Source organism: Pteropus medius, unplaced genomic scaffold (genome assembly GCF_902729225.1).
Source record: "Pteropus medius unplaced genomic scaffold, Ma_sr-lr_union100, whole genome shotgun sequence".
Lineage (NCBI taxonomy): Eukaryota > Metazoa > Chordata > Mammalia > Chiroptera > Pteropodidae > Pteropus > Pteropus medius.
The window spans coordinates 1459816-1478594 of NW_024352783.1; the positions used below are offsets into that span (position 1 = coordinate 1459816).

Genomic DNA, 18779 nt, shown 5'->3' on the forward strand with positions numbered 1-18779 from the left:
AAAGAAATTTTTAAAAGACCTAAATAAGTGGAGACACACAATGCGTTCATGACTTGGAAGACCTAGTAGAGTTAAGATGTCAGTTCTCTCCAAATTGATTTATAGATTTAATATAATTCCAATAAAATTACCAGCAGTGTTTTTTTGTAGGTACAGATAAGCAAATTCTAAAATTTATAAGGAAATGGAATAGCCAAACAATTTAAGAAAAAAGCATTTGAGGACTCATCTCCATTTTAAGAATTATTATAAAGTTACTAGTAAAGAATTAGACACAGATCAAGACACAGATCAATTGAACAGAGCGTTCAGAAATAGACCCATATAGATATGGCAACTGATTTTTGACAAAGTTGCAAAAACAAGTAAATGGAGAAAGGATGGTCTTTTCAACAAATGGTATTGGAAGAGTTGATCATTGATATGCAAAAAAAAAGGAAGGCAGGAAAGGAAAAAGAGGAAAAGATGGAAGGAAGAAGGAAGGGAAGGAAGGAAGGAAGGAAGGAAGGAAGGAAGGAAGGAAGAAGGAAGAAGGAAAGGAAGGAAGAAGAAGAAGGAAGGAAGGAAAAGGAAGGAAGGAAAAGGAAGGAAGGAAGGAAGGAAGGAAGGAAGGAAGGAAGGAAGGATCTCAACTTAAATCTCACACCTGAAACCAAAATGAACTCAAAATGTATCACAGATTTGAATGTAAAATCTAAAACTATAAACTTGTAGAAGAAAACATAAGAATAAGTCTTGATGATCTTGGGTCAGGAAAAGAGTTTTTAGATATAGCACCAAAAGCATGATCCATAAAAGAAAAAAACTGATAAATTGGATTTCACTAAAATTAAAAACTTTGGTTTTACAAAGGATACCTTTAAGAAAATGAAAAGACAAAGTACAGACTTGGAAAAAATATTTTCAAATCATGTGTTTGACAAAGAACTTGTATCCAGAATATCTAAAAAACTCTCAAAACTCAATAGTAAGAAAACCAATAATATCCTCAAATGGCAAAATATTTAAACAGATAGCTCATCCAAAAAGATGTGTGAATGGCAAAGAAGCACAAGAAAAAATGCATGTTATTAGCCATCAGGGAAATACAGACTAAAATCATGACATACCACCTATCAGAATGACTAAAATTGAAAAGAAGACAATACAAAGTGGTGGAGAGGATGTTTAGGAACTGAAACTCTCATATATTACAGGTGGGAATGCAAAATGGCCCAGCCATTCTGGAAAAAAGTTTGGCAATTTCTCTTAGAGTTAAATATTACTTACTATATGATCCTGCAATTCTACTCTCAACTATTTCCTCTAGAGCAATGAAAACTTTCATTCACACAAAAACCTGTTCATAGATATGTACAGCAGCTCTATTTATAGTTGCCCCACACTGGATATTATCCAATGCCTTCAACGGGTGCATGGAGAAGCAAACTGTGATACATCCATATGGTGGCATACTTGGCAATAAAAAGAGATGAACTATGGATACAAGCAACGACATGTGTGACTCTCAAAGACATTATGCTGAATAAAAGAAGCCAGACTCAAAAGGTTACCTGCTGTACGCTTCCATTTACATGACATTCTAGAAGAGGAAAAACTGTAGGGTCAGAAAATAGATCAGTGGTTGTAAGGGGTTGGGGTAAAGAGAGGGATTGACTACAGAGGGGCAAGAAAGAATTTTGGGGGTGATGAAACTGCTCTATATCCTGAATTTGGCGATGGTCACGTAAATCTATCTATACATGTGTTGAAACTCATAGAGTTGTATGGCAAAAACAGCCCATTTCGTTGCATATAAATTTTAAAAATAAAAAAGTAAAGTATCTTTCTAAAAGAGAGGGCCACATCTCCTGTGTTTATATGCTTAAAAAGTTTTTACCAATTTTAGAATTTACAAAAACAAACAAAAAGCAGCAGAATGCTCATTCAATTGTACTCTCACAGCTTTATAAACCAGATCATTTACACACAAGACGCTAGCTGCCTCTGGGAAGACACCCAAGGAACCAGGGTGGGAAGGTGACTGATATTTCAATATACACCCTTTATAACCATTTTGTTTTTTTTTAAACTTCCTCATAATTTTACATATCCTAAAAGCAAATAAGCCTTTATAGCCAATTATCAATTTATAGGAAATGCAGAACATACTAATGCATACTGCCAGGATGAGAAATACAAACTCTGAGAAACTATACAGGATGCTGTTTTCTTTAACAAATAAATTGCAAGGAAGATGGGATAGTGGCGGTAAGGGGAGACAGAAAGATAAATGGGGAGGCTATAGATTAACAAGGATTTAGTGACATTATCAACCAAGTGAATGTGTGAACTTTGGATCTCAATTCAAACTATTACAAAAAAAAAAACTATTATACTAGAGGCAATTGGGAATTTGAACACTACAGAAATTTGGGGAATTTGGGAAGGGAGGTAATAGTATTGATGTTATGTTTTTAAAAAGAGCTGTTTTTTAAATTAAACGTTAAATTTTGAGATACTGTTGATTTACATGCAGGTATGAGAGGGAAAACAAGAGAGACCCTGTGTATCCTTCACCCACTTCCCCCCAATGGTAACATCTTGTGAAACTACAGAATAATATTATAACCAGGGTATTGACATTGATACAATTTCATCCAAATTTCTCCAGTTTTACTTGTATTTATTTGTATGTGGGTATAAGAGTCCCTTATCTTGTAATGATACACATTAAGCTACAAAGAAAATTACCACTTTTGATGGGGTTATAGGAAATTTTCATTTTAATACATTTCTACATCTTCTGATTTCTTAATATTGAGTATGTTTGACTTTATTGCATAACAGATGGCACAGAATTGAGAGAGCTAAGGTATATGTAAGTTGGGAAACAGCAATAAAATGGACACCTGCGAGCCCACCACGCAACTTAAAAACACTGCCATTGCATTGCACTGTGTGTAACTTAAAACGGGGGAGGGAGAAACAATAAAACTATTAAAATAATTTCTCTTCTCTCACTTCCTGGGCACCTGGGACTGCTGAGCTGTGAGGCTGACCGTGACCAACCGGAATTGGAAGAACTGGATTCTAGTTCCGGCTCTCTAATCCCATCCTCACTTGTGTGGCTCTCTCTGAGCGGCAGCCTCCTCCTCTGTTTGTGAGATGGACACTCAAAAGCACCAGATAAAATGTCAGACGATTTGATGGCAACATTTTGATAAAGGGCTGGACATAGAGATCAGGGACCCAAAACTCTGCTAAAGAAAGGAATATGTTAAGCCTTCAAGCATTCACACAATTTGTTCTCTCTAAAAATGCTCCTTGTGTGGCATGTTTTTGTGGTAAGACACTGAAATCTGAATGAGCTATGAAAATTCAAACGTAAAAATTCAACTGTAATTGAAAGACTATGGCTGACAGTGGGGTGTTCCCAGTCTGGGGAGTGGAGCTGGAAAATGGCAACGCCGTGTGGTTAGAACCACCATGCAAGGTGGATAGGCAGTGGTGACAGGGCAGATCTGGGCCCTGACCCACAATCCAGTGGTGGAAGGAAGCCGAGAGAATCTTCCCAAGTGGGACCCGGAAAGTCGGGTTCCCAGGTCCCCTCTATTAACTGTGTGGCTATGAAGAACGATCTTAATAACCTCCACTCCAACCCCACTGCCCACACTGGGTTCAAGCCACCATTATCTCGTGCTCAGATTATGGCAGTGCCCCCAGCAGTTCTCTAAACTTCCACTCTTCCTCACTATGATTCGGTTCCTGATTAAAAACCTCCAGTTGCTTCTCTTAGATCTTATAGTAAACTCCGCAATCCTCGGTCTGCCTACATTTTGCCTGGTCTGTCCCCAGTGCACCTCTCCAAGCCTTGTCTCACTCTCCTCTCCCTTTGGCTCACCAGGCTCTCGCCTCATAGCTCTTTGTGCTGCTCCATTTTGCCAAATTGAGTCCTATTTCAGGGCCTTTGCATACCCTGCCTAGAATACATTTCCCCCAGCTTCCTCACGGCTGGCTTCTTCTCAACATTCAAGTCTCATTTTAAATGTCATTTCCTTAGAGAGGACTTTCCTGACCAATCTATCTAAAATAGCCCTTCCGGTCACGCTTTGGCATACTTTTTAATTTTATTCATAGCATTTATCAGTATCAGAAATTTTCCTGTGTATTTGTTAGGGTTTTTTTTGGCAACTTATTAGAAAGTGAGCTCCACAAACACTGGGTTCTGGTATGCCTTATTCACTACAGCATGTCCAGCACTTAGGGCAGTATTGGCATCCAGTAGACAATGAATATATATTTTGGAGAAATATGTGATGTATGAACAAAGGTGAAGTGTCTGCCAGAAGTCACATGGCCAATGAATGAGGAAACCAGGGCTAGAGCTCATATCTCAATCTGGGGTATGTGATCATGGCTACCCGCTTTGCCCTCCATACCCCTCCTTTCTCCCTCCAAACCTCACCAAGTACCCTCTGACTTAGTCAAGTAAAATGAACACATGGGTGAACTCTGTCCAGGCGGAATCAGCTAATAATGAACAATTGAGCAGCCTTGAAAGAAAAAAAGCCACAAAGACATAGATTAAAAAAGAGTGCGTGTCTCAGACTTACTGTGTAAAGTTGAGGTGTCCTGAGCTGATTTTTCATTGAAAGTAAAATTTTAAAAAGCTTAAACAATCAGTGTCAGAAAGCCTCCTTATTTATTTGTCTATTCATTCAGTTGCTCACTCATTTATTCATCAAACACTTATTCGATGCTTGTATATATTTGTGCAGGTGCTGGGGATTCTTTGTGCCACCTCCTTGCTCCTCTGCAGGGACCTCTGTAATCTATTTTCTGTCCTTTGGGGCTGCTGACCACACCGGTGTTGGGGTGAACATCAGGGGACAAGTTTTCATTGTGACAGGAAATGGAAACAAGCAGAACCTAGGTCATTCTCAAAACGCATCAGCATTTCATTTGTCTTCATTTCAGGATGACACAAGTTTCTTAGGAAATAAAGCTTGCCCATTTAAGCACTCAAACATGCCTCTGAAGATTTTCTCGACAAATCTCATAGGCGCTGACTGCATTTACCATGCAATAACACGGTGAAGATGGCAGGAGCTACTGGTAGGTAAAGGAAGTCTCTACCCTACACTGCATGGCTCCTTTCTGAATTCTCATGTATGATTCCTGTTTCAGCAGTGGGGGCTGCACCTTGAACATGGTGAGTGAATGGGGCCTGCCGTCCAGCCCACCATTTCATTGGCCTTTTGATAATTTCCTGAGCCAGGGAGGACCAGGTTTTTAAATTCATTTGTCCAAAGAGGCACTTGCTATAACTTGTCTGCTCGGAGGGGATGCTTCTTTCTAATTTGCACACAGGCCCCTCTGGCTGGAGCCCTGTCTCAGCCATCTCTGTTCTTCCACCCAACTGCCAATTTGCGGAAGGCTGAGAAGCCAGAGAAGCACATGGGATTGTCTTGTACGAAACAAAGACTTAGAAACCTAGCTATGCAAAGAGTGTGAAACTTCCATTCACAGACTTGGAACATCTATTTAAGCTGCTCAGAAGCCCTCTGGCTCTTTTTCTAGTTTCTGGCAGTGTTTTGAGTGACAGGTTGCTGAATAAATCAAAGAGCATCTATAGAACAAAAAGCATCCATGTGACAGAAATTGTACAGGGCCCAAGAGTTTAGAGATAAATAAGTGAGACATGGGTCTACCAGCCCTGCTTGCCACACTCCCAGCCCATGACCAGCACACTCTCATTCATACAGGCTTGATATTCACAACATGCTGACAACACACCCATTTCACACGGGAGACCAGAGACATGCTCTGCCTAGCATATTGTTAAAATTCACTTTTCACATTAAAAACTGTGCCTATAGTAAACATCTAAAAGGTACAAGTGGCTTATACAGTGAAAAGCAAGCATCCTTCTCACCCTTCCTTTGGACCATCAGTTCCCTTCCCGAGAAGAACCCATAGTGTTAGAAGATCTGAATCTGCAGCCAACATTTAGAAGTCATATTTCACATAAAAATCGACTCCCAGCTTTTATTTAAAAGGAATAACTAGAAGATCTGGTAACACCAGGCCCATGATTCATGCGGCAACCATCAGGGGGCATGGAACTGCAGCTGCCCTATAGAAGGACCATGCACCCACCAGGGCTTCAGCACCCACCCTTTCTACTGTACTGCATCTTCCATTATCGTCTTGTCTATAGCATCAGCCATGCACCCTGCTGGGCTTTTGGAGGCAGACAAGACTGTAATCCATAAGCTATACTGTAGCTGAAGTCCTAGTTCTCAAAGAAGAGAGTTAGTTACAGAATGCCCAATGTGAGCTGGACATTGGGGTTGGCCCACAGTGCCCATGTGAGTCATTCGACAAACACTTATGGGGCACCTCTCTCCTTCTCCATAGCCCCTGACGTAATATGTCTGGCTGCCTCCGCTAGAATGCAGGCTCCATGAGGACACGACTCTGTTACATTCACATCTGTGTCCCCATTACCTGACATTGTTTACCTCCCATCAAAGGCCCTCAATAAATTTTGAATGAATGACTATCAGGCACTCATGAAGACAAGATCAGGTCAGTGTTCCCAAGCTGCTCTCAGGCTGGGGAGCAGAAACAAGTCTGTCAGGTGCAGCTGGTAGGACAAATGGCACAGGAAACATTATGTTGATGCTCAGAGTAATGGCAAAGGAGACAGATATTTCATGGGAACTAGGACACAGACATCGTGCTCTGCCACATTCACCTGGTGGCCACCTTTGCCACCTGTGCATGGGAATCTGTCTCAGGCCCCACCTTGCTACAGTGTTTGACTGCCGCTTTTGTGCCACTGACCAAGCAAATGGCACATCAGAGCTCAGTTCATATGTCCTGCTCTCTCCCAGTTTCCTCAGTCACTGCAAGAATGTAATATCACAGGAAAGAAATATGCAAGCCTCTGCAACTAGTCAGGAAGATTCCAGCACCTGGCATAGACAGTGTGGAAAGTGGCCAAGGGGCAAATCCCTAAACCTGGGAAAAGCCTTACGGTCACCACACTGAGGCCTCTCAGCCTACACTGCGCATAGCATTCCTTCAATTTCATTTGTTCAATAGTTATTGAGCCTTATTATATGCTAGATACTGTCCTACAGGCATGAGGTAGGAAAACTAGGTCTTCGATAGAAGACCAAATAAATAAATGGATGGGTTCCTTCATCCAGTCAATGAATATCTATTGAGCCCTTTCTATATGTCGGATACTGTTCTAGGTAATGGAGACATGGCAATAATTTAAAATAGACGCCTGCTCTCATAAAAGTTGCACTCCAGTGGGTATGTAGTGAGGGGACAAACTCAGTCATTAAATTGTATAGTAGATGATGATCACTGCTATAAGAATAAGGCTGAGAAGGGGAATGTGGGATTCCAGAGTTGGGGAGTATCTTCAGGGAGGTCTCACTGAAGAGGTTACATCTGAGTAGAAAGCTGCAGGTGAAAGGGAGCAAGCTGGGCGATATATGCAGGAAACACATTCCAGGCAAAGGGAGCATGCAGCCAAGCACTGAGATGTGAGGCGTCTGAGGGATAATGCAGCTGGGGCACAATAGCAAGGGGACAGTAGGAGGGTGTTGGCAGACAATTCTACACAGGTTTGTGCATACCTTGTGAGCTTTTGTTCCAGATCATCTCTTCAAGAAGGTTTGTATGGTGAACAGCCTTGGAAGAGACATAGTGCCTCCCTCCAGGGCAGAGGGCAAATTTATTTGCCATCTAGTATAATAGAGACAACATCTCTTTCCAGGGCAAATGTTGGGCAGATTTGCTGGCAGCCCATTGTGAAAATTGGGTTTCCTAAGTTCAGGGCTCCTCAGTTGTGACACACAGCATCCACTTGGCTCCACCTCAGTGCTGCCCCCATGGAGCTTGCGGGGCAAGGGGAATCATCTTTTCTATCCATAATACTCATGCTGCTGGTTGTGCTGTGAGTAATAAAGTCCTTTGACTCTGACCTTAGAGTCTCATGCTCTCTGCCTTCAAGAGTCTTGTGTTTTTGCCAGTGTCCTTGAAACTGTGGCAGGCTAACTTGTTAGTTACGAGTGGGGTAAAATCTCGGACCCTTCAAAGTTCTTAACAGAGGGATAAGACCAGAGAAAAATAATGAGTGAAATGAATGAGTGAATGAATAAATTGGGATTCAGAGGGCATTCCTCCCTAAATACAGAACATTTGCAATGAACAGTCCTCAGGGCAGGTGCAAACACACTTTGCCCTTGGGGTAAAGTAGGCCCAAGACCATAGGAGAGGCTCTATGGGACACAGCAGGAAGAAGCCGATGGGAGTGTGCTCACAGTTGCTGCTGCCCATAAGTTGGTGTAAGAACACGGGGAAGGCTTCTGGCTAGAGTAAGGACTGAAGAAAGCAGGGTTTGGAGGAGGATGTGAAGACGCCTGGCTCAGAATCAGTGTTTCACAGTGAAGATCCCGGGTGCTGATGATCCCCTGCTCACCCCTGCACCTCAATCCCCCCATCGCTGGCTCCTAGGACAGGCTGTTCAGATAGCAGAACCACCACCCAGACTTTCCCGCGGCTGCCCCTTTTGGACTAAAACCTAGGAATAAAACATGGAGTTTCCGAGGACCACACTTCTGCCTCTTTCCTGTTCTCCACTCACCACTTTGGCACAGAGAGAAGGGACCTTCTGAGCCTGCCACTTCCCCAGCTCCCCATATCAGTCCACTTTCCTCTCCACCCACATGTGCTGCTTCACAGCCCTAGGGTTTCAGGGGCAGATGCTATTTCCAGTACTCTGATCTTTTCTATCCATGGAAGTGGTCAAACTTGCCAGACTTGCCATCTGGTTGTCTGGTTTAAAATATTGATGAGTGGACTCACAGTGAGGGGAAAAAGGAATGGAAATGCAGAACTCGGAGTTCTGAGAAGGCTCCCTCAACCCTCAACCCTCAACCCTCATACCAAGGGGCCCACTTGGGCTTTCCAGATCCTTCAGGGCCAGGGAAGTGAGGGCCCTGCTCCCCTGTGGCTGTCTCCTATAGATGGAGCAGGCCTGTTTCCTCCTCTACATCTGCTACTGGCTGGGAAGGAAACACCTGGATATTGGAGAGCCAGTCTGGGGAGCATTGTTCCAGGGGGCAGGGAGTCTGGGAGGAATCTGACAAGGCCCACAAGCAGACTGGGAAGCTTTGGGGACCAGATGGCGATGACCACAGCCTGGCATTCATGTCCACCATGTCAGTCCAGGAGCTCTCTTGGGTAACAAGAGATAACAGAGGTAAGTGGCAGGCCCTGGTGAGAGGCTGTGTGGCAAAGTGGCCTGGCAGGTGGCATTTGGTGCTGGACAGCCTGGATTCAACTCTCTCTGTTGCTATGGCAACTTGGGTTGTTTAAAAACTTTGTGCCTCAGTTTCCCTACCTTTTTTTTAGTTTAATCAATATTTATTTATTTACTTAATTTTTATCAATATATAGTTGACATATTATTGCCTAAGTTCAAGATGTATACATATTGATTTAATCCATTTATATATTCCAATATGATTACCACTATAGCTTTAGCTAACACTTCTATCACATCACATAATAATCAGCACTCTTTTCTGAGGGGTCAGTTTCCCTATCTTTAAAGGAGAACTAATACTAGCACCTACCTCACAGGATTGCTATGAAGACTAAATGAGGTGATATTCGAAAACCACTTAGAGCAAAATGAATGGAACAGGCCCACACCTGTAAGTCCTCCAAAAACTCCATGCTTCAGCAGCCAAATCTAGCTGTTCTTTCCTTTAACGTCAACTTTCACACCCACTTTCCTACTCCATGGGTTTCCACATTTTGCTCTGGATGCCTGTTGCCTCATGTCTACACACTCCCTCAAGTCTCAGATACACTTTTCGCAGAGTCCTCCCTGATCCTGCACCCAAAGGTCTCTCTGCCTTTGCACACCACCTCACCCAGGGCCCTGGCACATTTTACTTTCTGTGTTTGTCGGTCAGCTTCTCAATGGAAGAGACCTGGTCTTGGTTGGACTCTGGCGTTGGCTGCACATGTAGAAGATGTTCAATCCATGTGTGTGGAGTGAAAGTCCAGACCAGTGTGACTGTCTCCAAATTCTCCAGGAGAGGGATGGAGAGATGATGTCCCTAATGGGGTACAGAAGGGGACCTAGAAAGTTCATTCTGAGTCCTATGCCTTGCTTACCCACTCTGCAATCTTTGGCAAGTTGCTTCATCTCTCTAAGCCTCAGCCTCCCAACCTATAAAATGAGCATTAAAACACGTGCCCAGCCTACCTCCAATTGTTCGTGAGAATCCAATGGGTGCACTCCACAGCACCAGGCACATATAATTAGTCTTATTATTATTGGCATTTGTAGGATATGAAGAAGAAAGGAGAAGCCTTCTCACAGGGTCCTGTGTCCTTTCTTCTTGTGGAAATGGGCTGAACAATCTAAACTTTGCAGAGCAGTCCTAGTAGTCACCAGATCTGGGTAATCCTTCTCAGAAAGGATAGGCCTTATGTTCATAAGAGCTGGAGGTGTTTCAGCCCTTCACAGGATCCCCTTCCAGCATCCTTTCTCCAGTCACCCCCATCTACTCTGCTCAGATCCATTTTTCCCAGCTCCTTCCCGGGAAACCCCACCCCAGTAAGCCCCTACCTTGGCTCAGCTGCTGCCGCTTGCTTCCCAAGTCCTTTAGCCAATTAGTTCACCACAGTCCTGCCAGGGAGGTTGCCAGTCCCAGAGAACCCAGTATCTTAGAGGAGCCCGCACTGATGTTTTCAGTCTCAACTGCAGTCTCCAGATCTGCAGAGAAAAGCCCAGGCCCAGCTCTGTCCCCTCCTCTTCCTTCCCCTTCCACAAGGGCCTCAAAGCTCCTCCCAGAACACATCCTGCTGTGAGATTGCTCTGAGAGAAGCATTTGTGGTCACCCACGGTCACTGGATTTTCCCTATTCTAATCAGGCAGGAGCAGGGCCTCTACAGGGTCCCCCCTGATAATGACTGGGCAGTGATGCAGGGAGCCCTGACCTCTCTCCCAAGCTTACCAACCATCCCCACCTCTGAACATTGTCAGCCAGATGGTCCTCAAGCACCTCCAACTCAATGTGTACGAACCAAGCTCATCCAAGCACCTCTGACTCAATGTATATGAACCAAGCTCATTATCTTCCCCTCTAAACCCACTTTTCTCCTCCTCACCTCAGAATTAGAAGCCTGACTGTCATCCTTAACACCCCTGGCTCCCTCACCAATTACATCTAAACAGCACCACATCCGGTTATTAACTTGTGAATCTACCCCCTTTTCCCACCTGTCCCTGCTTCATCAAGCCACCATTGTCTTTCTCCTAAGTTACAGCAATAGCCTGATGTCTCCCTCTAATGCTGCCTCCACCTCACAGCCAAAGGTCTTTTTCTGATCGCGAAACACAATCTGATGACATTACACCTTCAATAGCTCCCTATTACTTTCAAGAGAACTGCCAAACAAACTCCTTACTGTGACTTGCAAGAAACTTCTTGATCTGGTTCTTCCTTAATCTCCAACCTCAGGCTTTACCCCTCACTCTGACCCCTCCCAGAAGTCCTGAATGACTACCACTCCTCAGTGATCCAAGCCTTCACCTGTGCTGTGGGATTCTCTTCCCAACCCTTCTGGTCTACCCCTAATCATCCTTTGTCTAGCAGAGAAGACCAAAAAAGAAGTCAGAAAGGCAGGAAGAAAAATGGAGTGCTGCAGAAGCTGGAGGAGGAGAGAGTGTCAAGGAAATGAGAGTCAACGCTGTCAGATTGCAGAGAGGACACAGATGCAAAAGAAGAAAAGGCGTTCGCTGACCTTGACACTTAGGAGAGAACAGTGCTAGGGAGCAGATTACCTCCAAGATGACATGTTGCTAGTTTGTCATATTCTTTTTTTCTCACATTTTTAAGCCAAGCAATATTTTGGGACCCTGCGAAAACATTTCTAGACCTCTGTAAAGCTCACAGACTATGGTGTCGTTGATTTGGCTTAATGGGTAAATGGAGAGAGACATATGGCTGACAGCATTGTTTGGACATCTGGATTCAGCTATGCTCAAAACTCTGATGCCTAGATCTACTCTTAAATTGTTCAACTAAATGATCCAATAAATTTACTCCCTTTTTTAAATTAAGCCTGTTTGAGTTGGGTTTCTGTCGCTTGCAGCCAAAGGAGACGTTACTATTTTTGCAAGGGCTTGAATGTGTTCTATTTCATCCCCTTCATTTCCCAGCAGTCCTAAGGACATTTGAAAAAAAATAAAGTCAAGAAATTTAAATAATTTACTCTATGGCTCTGCTTCCTTCCCATATGTACTTTTCGGTCCCCCTCTCTGCCTATAGAATGTGACAGCGATCACATTCTATCTTGCATCTTTGTATTAGTGTTCTCAGGTCACATGCTTGCCGTGACCCTCTGCCTTTCTACAGTAAGTTTTGGGGAAGCAGAGAGTAGGTCTTACTCATTATTCCACTCATCACCGGATAAAAGAATGTTAAAAGAATGCTTGACTCGTTAAATAAAGCAAGTGGATGAATGAGTGGATGAGTGGATGGGTGGATGGATGGATGAGAAAGAAAGGCATAAATGAATGAAATGAATGCGGACCAAGAACTTAGCCCCTGAAGGCTCGGCACTCAGCGGCAGCCAGGCAGTGTGGCCATCATGGACAGCCCCCTCTCCTTATCAGCTTTGGCCTAACTGAATCGGAAATCACAAGCTGATGTCGCCTCTTGTGGCTGTACTGCTCCTCTTATCATTGGCTGCTATGTCTGTAACTGCACTGGGTGTGGTAGCCCTGGAGGGGGCTGCTTGGTGCCTGTGGACAGCTCCAGAGCTGAGCCCTGCAAGAAGGAGGTGAGGTTTCTTCTCAGGTTCCTCTGTCTCAGCCTGGACATTGGAAAGTCTGCTCACGTAACTTGCCATGGAGCTATGAAGTTACTGGTCTTTTCTGCAGACAATAGACTGTTTCTATTCTGTCTTCTATAACTTTTTCCAGGAGAGCCCCTCCAGTCCCTTCTATTTAGAAAAATACTTCTTATCTATTTTCCTATTACAAAGCACCTGAGAGCTTTAAACAAAAATGAAATCCTCTGGCAATTGTGAACAAAGCAGTGGTGGCAGGGGAACCAGTGCTGGCATCTGAAGGAGCAGGCTATTAGAGGCAGGAAAGTACTTGCTTTGAATACAAGAAACCCAGGGTCTCTTGTGTCCTTGCTCCAGTCCCACCTTCTCTGGGAGTTGTCTCTGGGATTATTCAGCAGCAGATGCAGAATTCATCATCTCTTTGAGTTTTCTAAAGAATATACTCAGAAAATACTAAATAATGTAGATTGTATTTGAGTTTTCTAAAGAATATACTCAGAAAATACTAAATAATGTAGATTGTATGAAAGAATCCATCGAAGGGGTGGGGGGATGAAAAAGGAAAGAAGTGTACAAATCCTATGCAGATATTTTGTTGTCTGGACACCCTTCCTCCATTCCATGCCATTGGACTGGTAGGCTAGGATAGGGTAGAGGGTTTTTTCCCTTTCACTTTTCTTCCCAAGTGACCCCAACTCACTAACTCCTGGCTCCTCCCACCCATATTTTTTCAGGCATATCAAAGTCTTTTGAAGTGCATTCAGAGCACTTCAACTCCATTTTAATCCTTACTTCAGTTTTTATATTCCAAATTCATTATCAATACCTCAAAACGAATGGCTCTCTGGCTGACAGATCTCATTCTTAGAAAGCTGTGTGAAGTGATAAACCAGAAAACGGCTGTTATCAAAATATGATTTACTTAATTTATACCATCACCTCATGAGTTATGGACAAATATAGAGATGGGTAAACTAGAGTTTAAAGGCTCAAATAACCAGTGGTATTGGAACTTGAACCAGAAAACACCCAGTCCAGGGGCTTCCCACAGCATTGCAGGGAGGAGCTGCAGGATGAGCCAGCCTGAAGCCTGGCCCACACGTCTTGGCTCTCAACTCCACGCTAGTAAGACCAAGGCAGTGGCATGACTGGTACCCACCTGATGGGCACCTCTGCTTCTAGTGAATTCCCTCCAGTTCTCACACACATGGCCCAGGGAAGCAGGGGTAGCAGGACAAAGTCATACTCTAAACCAGTGATTAGCAAAGTGTGGTTCCTGGAGCAGCAGCACCGGCATCACCTAGGAACTTTTTAGCAACTAGTACTATCTGTTGTGAATGTGGGAAGGAAGGAACAGTACACATGCTGGGAATTTTCCATTCTTCCAACAGTGTTGTCCTGTGCTGTGTGCAAGCACGTAGAATTAGAACTAACTGGGGTGATAGTCATGGAAAGCAGATTTGTGATTTATATCCATCTGCTCACGCTTTTAGCCACTCTTCTCATTTGGTAGGGAGGCGTTTTGATTTTAAACACCATCGACTTTTTTTTAAATTTCATCATAAAAACTCTCAAACATTATAGCAATACATAAAGTAAAAAAGAGAGCTCCCTCTTTACTCTCCCCAGTTTTGTCAACCAAAGATCATTGCTGCCAGTCCAACAACAGAAATTCCCAATTTGGCCTGAGGTCAGGGTAGGAGCTTTATTCAGTGAAAACTGCTCCATAGTTAAACAGCTTGGCTGTGGAACAACTTGGCTGAAACAGCTCAACTGTGATACTGGTCAATTACGAAACAGTTGGGCTGAGACAGCGCAAGCAAGGTGCCTCAGGTGTTAGAGTTCAGTTTGCAAAAACAGCCAGGTCCACCGCCAAGGCACAGAGTAGGCTGGCTTATGTAAAGAAAAGTTCCAGCATCCGTCCCTCACTGGTCCATTTTCATGCAGATGAAGAATCTAAATTCACCGAGTTTATTGGCTCAAATAGCACTGTCCTGATTGGTCTGCTCTATACATTCTGATTGGTCAGCAAATATGCAAATGAGGAATCGTTGTGCAGCCCTGATTGGATGGGGCAGGTCTTCAGCCCATTGGTTAAATTTCTCTCCTAGGAGCTCTCTTCTGAGGGTTAGCACAGACCAAAGAAAAAGAGTGCAGGAGGCTGACAGCTCAGTCTGTGGCTATCCCTTGAATGCAGTGTGCATGAGGGACCTCTGTAACCAATGGCTGTTAGTCTCTGGTTATGAATTTAAGCCCAGTTAAACAAAAAGAGTCCTTCTTGGCAGGTATATTCTTTCTTGGGGTTGACAGTTTCTTTTCTCTCCCCACCCAATGATAACCACAGTCAGTATCTGGGGGTGATTTATACAAACTGTTCTTCAAGTAGCTTAGTTTCTTTTGAGATCATTATGTATCAGTATTTACAGAACAACCACATTCTTTTCTTAAATATAAATGTCTATATCTTCTGGAGTAGTAATACCTTTACTTGGGTCAAGAATGGAAAGATACAGAGAAAATTAGCCCACTCTCTTCTATAAGATGACCTTCAAGTTGGTGAAGAAAACCTTGTGAACATCCTTCTTGCCCCCCGCCACTGCTTCTTTCTGCAGGTGCGCCTGCCCCATTTCCAAACTCCTTGTACCCTCAGGCCACTCTGGAACTGGATGAGGGACAGAGAGAACTTGGCATTGCCATGGAGCACAGGGCCTGGTCTCCCCTTGCTTCCGCTGTTCTCAGGTCAGCTTGGAAAGGGAGGCCATGTGGACTCTCCTTCTCTTACTCAGCCCTAAGTCTTTACCTCCCTAATACTGTAGGTTCCTCCTGGAGCTGGAGAAGCTGAGCTTGGGAGGAAGTCTGCCAGCTTCCCAGAATTCAAAGGAGGCGCTGAAGCCTCTCGTCTGTATAAAATACCCATTACAGTCACTGCTCTCCTCTTGCAAATGAATTTCCACCAAGAAGAGGGACTGGCCAGCAGATCAAGAAGGCTAGGAGTCGACTAAGAGATCAGTGAGAAAACTGAAATATCCCAACCCTTTATTATCTATGCAAATTGCCTAACACGCTGTCCCTTGCACATGTACACATACGTGCTTACACACACAGACATACCCTAAAAGGGGGGAACAAGCGACCTGGCCGGGCTCTCATCCTTGCTTGCTTTTAGCTGCATAGGCCCTCCTCCTCTCTGGGTATCAATTTCCTCATCTGTAACCAGAGGGATTGGAGAGGGTGTCTGCAAAGCCCTTGCCAACTTTCTCAGCTTCTAGATAATCTTGGTTCTGGCCTCAGAGACTTGGTGTTACAGTTTGCTCAGAGAAGGCCTCTGGTCCTGGTGACAAAAAGTCTCTTTGCTTAGGTGTGCGGGGTGTGGGTTGGGGTTGGGGGAATGGGTAGGGCTGCTTCCCTTCTACTTTCCTATCTCCAGGAGTCTCAGGGGACCCACCTTGGGCCAGTTCTTGGGCCTGGAACGACGTTCACTTAGGGCTTCCTTCCTGACTGCCTCCCCTTGGTAGTGGACAGTCAGACTTGCCTGGAACTCTGCCAATCCATTCTGGCCCAGCTTTCCTGTCCTCTTCCAACTACTCCCCTCCCCCATCCCTACCCATCCCCACGCCGCCCCCCAGCCCTGCGCTTCCACACACACCTTCCCTCCCCACCTCCACCATTCCTGAGGAGGCGGGAATAGTGTAGCTTCCAGCTTAGTCAGAGCTCTTGCAGAATTCTATTAAAATAAAGCCATCACTCTTCAATACCTGTGTGAACTTTACTTTTCTGGGCCTTGGTTTCCCCACAACTCACATTAGGGAGTTGAGGGAGCAGCATAGCTTAGGGACTCTGGGACCCCAGTGCCTGAGCTTGAATCCTGGCTTCCCCTTTTTGCTATTTCTGTGATCTTGGGCAAGCTCCTTACCTTGTCTCAGTTTTTCCATCTGGAAAATGGGAGCATAATACCACCTGCCTCATTGGCTGTTGGGAGGCATGAGTGAGATGACATAAGCATGCAAAGCACAGAGACAGAACTTGGCATGTGTACAGTGAGTGCTATAAAGTGTTTGCTAATGTCTCAGTTTGTGCTAATTTGACATTCAGTGGCAATTTCCTGGTTGGGTTGCAACAACGACTAGGAAGCTCAGCCTTCCAGCTTTGAATTTCTGAGATTTCCCAAATGGACACTGTCTCTTCCTACTCATTCTGTGCAGAGAGAGGCGCACACACATGGATGTGGCCGCAGACACCCCTCCAGGGACTACACACTCACTATGTTATGGATGTGTTGCTAACCTAAAAATAAAAGGCCAAAGTGAGAGGCAACAAGCATTTATTTGAGGTCAAAAGAATAACTTTTCTTGGGAAGCACTGGTTCAGGCAGAAGCCCAAATAGCATTCTGATTGGGAGATAAAGGCAAGGGGTATTTATGAGAAAGAGAGGGGAATAATGACGTCAGTAAAAGAAAGGCATTTCTATTGATGCAGATAAGCTGACATAGTGACACTAATTCCAAATAATGTTTTTAATTTTTAGTTCGGTAGTCATCAGTCTAGTAGTTATAATATCTGCTTTCTTGTCATCTTTACAGTTGTTTGCTTTGGGCCTAGTCCAAAGGTTATTTTGCCCTGTTATAATATTCCAAAGGTTTGAAGAGTAAGAGGAATAAGACATGCAAAGCAGTTCCTCTGGGATGGCAGCTCTGGCTCCATTTTAAAATCCCTTTCTCATCTACGGCTATGCCACCCTGAATGTATCCGATCTCGTCTGATCTTGGAAGCTAAGCAGGGTCAGGCCTGGTTAGTAGTTGGATAGGAGACCACCTAGGAATACCAGGTGCTACGGGCATTAAAAAAAACCCAAACAACCCCTCCCACCTCTCTCTCCTCTCTCTCTACACACGTGCGCGCACACACACACACACACACACACACACTGCATTACACATATATATTTACAGCGTCCTCTGAACATTCATATGTTGAACCTCCAATATGATGGTATTAGGAGGTGGGGCCTCTGGGGGGGGGTGGGTAATTAAGTTTAGGTGACATTATGAGGGTGGAGCTCCTGTGATGAGATTACTGTCCTTATAAGAAGAAAAGAGACCAGAACTTCCTCTTTCCACCATGCAAAGACACAATGAGAAGGTGGCTGTCTGTAAACAAGGAGGAGGTCTCACCAGATACCGAATCTGCCAGCACCTTGATCTTGGACATCCCAGCCTTCAGAACTGTGAAAAATAAATGTCTGTGTTAAAGGCACCCACTCTATGGTATTTTGTCATGGCAACCTGAGATAACTAACACAAAGGGGCTGTGGTCTGCGCAGGGACACAAGTGTGCCTGCTGCACCAAACAGAACTAAAGTGGCATGGGTAGGGCCAGTCTGCCGCCTGCCTGTCGTCAACCTAAATAAAAAGGTAAACTGAGACAAGCTCAAAATTGTCAAAAAAGATGAGTTTATTCGGTGATAGCAGAGGAATTGCAATTTGGGACATACAAACTGTAATAAGCTACAGGTGAGTCCCTTGAGGATTTGGGGGAGGCTGTATTTATGAGCAGGGAATGTAAAAAGGGAAGAATTCAGATAGAGTCTGTTAAAATAAAAAACAAATGGAGACCAGCCTTAAAAATTCTCTGAGTAGACAAAATGAGTCCAGTTATACAAACAAAGCTCCATTCAGCTGATTTTGTGAGATTAACCCAACCTGGGTCATTTCTTGTTCATGCCTCTGGAAACCACAAGCAAAACTTCCCAAGGTTGATATGAGGCAACCCCTGACCAACTCCCTGTCATTTAAGGAATTCCAATATTACCAGTTTTTTGTAAATCAGGCATTTATGAAAAACCAGTCTCTCAGTTCTAAAGTTTTGTTTTCCTGATGGTGTATGTGTGCGATTTTCCATTT

The 18779-nt window shown here is 44.1% G+C and overlaps 1 protein-coding gene and 1 pseudogene across 7 annotated transcripts in view; one reads left to right on the forward strand and one right to left on the reverse strand.

Annotated features, from left to right (window-relative positions):
• PIK3R6 (phosphoinositide-3-kinase regulatory subunit 6) overlaps nt 1–11565 on the reverse strand; it is a 59541-nt gene extending 47976 nt beyond the window's left edge. For all 7 annotated transcript variants that reach the window (XM_039847325.1, XM_039847328.1, XM_039847324.1 and 4 more), the window contains exon 1: nt 10652–11565. The gene's annotated coding sequence lies outside the window, so the exon portion shown is untranslated. The remainder of the gene's footprint in view (nt 1–10651) is intronic.
• A 6032-nt stretch (nt 11566–17597) lies between these two features.
• On the forward strand, nt 17598–17716 carry LOC120589942 (uncharacterized; annotated as a pseudogene).
• Nucleotides 17717–18779: the final 1063 nt, after the last annotated feature.